Source organism: Gordionus sp. m RMFG-2023, chromosome 5 (assembly GCF_954871325.1).
Source record: "Gordionus sp. m RMFG-2023 chromosome 5, tfGorSpeb1-WG-v2, whole genome shotgun sequence".
In the NCBI taxonomy this organism is placed as follows: domain Eukaryota; kingdom Metazoa; phylum Nematomorpha; class Gordioida; order Chordodea; family Parachordodidae; genus Gordionus; species Gordionus sp. m RMFG-2023.
In genome coordinates this window covers 27,538,910-27,542,665 of record NC_088779.1, presented here as the reverse complement: position 1 = coordinate 27,542,665, position 3,756 = coordinate 27,538,910, and the positions used below count along the sequence as shown (strand labels likewise).

Here is a 3,756-nt window from a genome sequence, read left to right as displayed (position 1 = left end):
AGAATAATTTTATAGAGAATGATTTTACAGAGAATGATTTTATTGATAATTATTTTATAAAGAATGTATTTTATAGAGAATTATTTTATAAAGAAATTTACTTAAAGAATATGATTATTTTATAAAAAAATGTTATATATATTGTCATAGGAAAAAAGTATTTTACATAATTTTAAATATGATTACAAGCGAGGTCTTTCGATTATTAGATGAATTAATTGTAGAATAAAATTTTGACATGATTTGTAAGAATTTGCGAAATTTATTTTTAAAGATAAGTACGAAATAAAATAGTTAGTGTTGTTAAAAGTTGCTTTGGCAATGTAATGTAACTAGTTAAGTTAGTAGTTAAATTTGGGAAAATATAACAAGTTACAGTTAATAGTTTTCTTTTTTTAAATATACCTAGCCACTAGTTACAATTATTTTTAGTGGATAGTAGATTCAGGGCTAGCCGGATCGACCTAATTACGTTAAATCGAATATATTTATATTAATATAAATTCATTGGCTAAGATTTAAATCATATAGTAAAAGAATGTAAAAAAAATTTACAAATTTAAATTTATTATTTAATTATATTTATTGAAATATATATATAAATTAAGTAACCAGTTACTTTTGCGCAGATGCCTATTCCATATGTCTCAATGCATATGGCGCACGGTTCAAAAAAGTCCGCTAATTTGCAATGCATACAAATCCGAAACATATTTTGCTATTACATAAAAATGTTAATGTCAATGGCATATGTAACAATTGAGGATGTAATTCATGGATTCGAGGAATTATGTGCCTCTGAATTTTATCAAGAAAATAGGGATATTCTCTCTCCCTTGATAGAATATTTTGAAGAGACGTGGATTGGAAAAATGATAGCGATGGAGAGGAAGTCGCCAATATTTAGCATTTCTCTATGGAATTGCTACGAATCGACACTATCTCGTGAACCGAATACAAATAATTCAGTAGAGGGCTGGCATCGAAGTTTTTCGTCTCATATAAGTTCCCATCATCCAACGATCTGGAAATTTATAAAGAGTTAGTAATTATATTATATTATAAATTTTAGCATTTTCATATTTAACTCTCAAAGACGAAGATAGCCTAAATTGTTACAATTTGGAACAATATTTTTTAGGACTATCGGCTCCGCTGTCAAAGAAAGAATATCTCGAAAAATCCAAAACGATTTTTTTAAGTTTAAGATTTTTATTCAAAAACCATGCTGGATTAGGGAAAGAAAAAGGAGAAGCGAAATGAAAAAGCGAAAGAAAAATGAAAAGAAAAGGAAGAGGAGAAATGAGAAGCTAAATGAAAAGCGAAAGGAAAATGGAAAGAAATATGTAAAAGAAAAGAGAAAGGTAAAAGGAAAAGGAAAAGGAAAGGGGAAAGGAAAAGGGAAAAGAAAAGAAAAAAAGATAAAGGGAAAGAAAAATAAAAATAGGAGAAGGAGAAAGGGGATGGTAATAAAAGGCATTAAAAGGGAAAGCAAGGAAAAGAGATAGAAAAAGAAAGGGGGAAATGAAAAGAAGAATGCGAAAGGAGAAGGAAAAGATATGGGAAAAGTAAAATGAAAGGGGGAGAAGAAAAAGGGAAAGAAATATGTATAGAAAAAGATGAAAGTAAAAGGGGAAATGAAAAGAAATAAGGTAAATGTAAAGAAATAAGGTAAATGAAAGAAAAAGGAAAAAAGAAAGAGAAAGGAAAGAAGAAGAAAAGGGAAAATAATTGGAAGGAAAAGAGAAAGAAAAAGAAATATGGAAAGGAAATTAAAAAGGAAAGAGGGGAAAGTGAAAAGTGTAATAAAAAGGTAAAGATAAGGGAAAAGGGTAAGAAAAGGGAAATGGAAAAGAAAAGGGAAAATAAAAGAAAGAAAATGGAAAGTGGGAGAAGAAAAATGGCAAGGAAAAGGAGAATGAAAAGAAAAAGAAAAGGGGGAAAAAAAAGAGAAGGGAAAATAAAATAATGAAAAAGCGAAAAATGGAATAGGTAAAAAATTAAAAGGAATAGGGAAAGAAAACGGAAAAGGAAGGGAGAAAGGAAAAGAGAAGGGGTAGGAAAAGAAAAGGAAAGAAGGGGAAAAGATGAAAGGATATAAAGATAAAGGGAAATGTAAAGAGAAAAGGCAAAGAAAAAGGGAATGAAGAGAGAAATAAAAATGAGAAGGAAGAAAAAGAAGAGAGGTGACTAACTTTATTTTGTATGGTTGGCAGAATTTGTTGGATTTCGTTATATTTACAACTTTTTTTTTGTTGATTAACCAGCCATCTCTTTCTTTGTTTGGCAACGACAGATAAATCATAATTTACAATCATTAAGAGAGGTTAATAAAGTGCCTGTTTTTTTAATTAAAAAATTTATAACATAATAATGCACTGAACCTACAGATGAGTCAATATTAGGTTCAACTCATTAGCAATCATGGGAATTTCATAAGATGTTTGTAAAACATAAATGTAATCTAAAATGTAAGAAAATATAAGAAACACATATTTAAAAAATTATTATACGCGTTAAGATAATTAAACACTTATTCCTTTTTACTATATATAATATATATATATATCGATGACTATTATTTTATATGGTGGGTAGATTTATTGGGTTTAATTGTTAATTAACCTGCCATATTTTTCTTTTATTAATGACAGATAAATCAGCAACTGTACAATCATTTTGAGAGGTTAAGACAGGACCTGTCATCTATAATAAAAACAAAAGGAATAATTATAATAATAAACCGAACCCCCAGAGGAGTCACCATTGGTTGTCTTTATCTAAAATACTTATATATAATTTACTTCAATCTGCAAAACATTGTAATTAAAATTTCATGTGTGACCCATTAGATCTAATTTTAATTAAATTTTATAATTTAATTTAAATCTGCACAACACTGTAATTTATGAAAAAATATCTTTTTTGATATTTTGAAATAAAAATAAAGAAATACGTAATGATTACAATCCGTGCCGATGACATGACGTCACGAATGACGTATCGAGGACATCGGAAAATACTTGCATAGCTATATGGCCAGGAATATCAAAGCAATTACTTTGACTAATAGCCATTGTAACGGCTTTTGAAATAGAAGGCTTCATTACGATCGTCACTTAACGATTTCTGAATACCAAATTGATTGCTAAGGCATTTATTTGGATCGCGCCGAAATATAGGTGCAGTTTAATCCCAACTAATGGAAGACCATTGTTTTAGTCTGCTACCATGGGTCCGTAATAATTGTGCTCTAGTGCCCCATCCTTTTTAGATTAAATTATTTTTGTTTGTATCCTGTAAAGTTGATCTTAGGAATATTTACCTTATAAAGGGGTGTCCTTAAACTTAAATAACAATTTAAATATATTACATGCTTCGCCGCCCTAAATATTCGGTGGCAAGCTTGCGTGGCTAATCTTGATCAGTGGCTACCTGGCATGGAGAAATTTTTAGCGGACGTGCCGTGAGCTGGTGGTGCATATGTCTACTCATTTCACGTTCATAACACGGCTTCCTTTTTGAGGTTGGCACAACTGATTTAGGAAATAGCAATACAAAGTAGAGACCTTCATGGGCCGGGCCGACCCGCGGCCCACATGCCCATACCCTGCACTATCAGCTGGTCTCGGCCGGGCTTGGGTTTTTAAAAAATTTTTTTAATGGGCTGGGCTTGGGCCTAAAATTATTAAATTTAAATTGTTTAAAACAGTTGTTTAATGAAATATTGCCATTTTTTCTTCTAATAATAATAAA

The 3,756-nt window shown here is 30.1% G+C and overlaps 1 long non-coding RNA gene across 1 annotated transcript; it reads right to left on the bottom strand.

The window, feature by feature from the left end:
• Positions 1 to 2,621: 2,621 nt before the first annotated feature.
• On the bottom strand, positions 2,622 to 3,756 carry LOC135930084 (uncharacterized). Its single transcript, XR_010572726.1, has 3 exons — positions 3,374 to 3,756; positions 2,968 to 3,266; positions 2,622 to 2,706 (listed from the first exon to the last, which is right to left on the bottom strand). It is a non-coding gene; the product is annotated as an uncharacterized LOC135930084 (long non-coding RNA).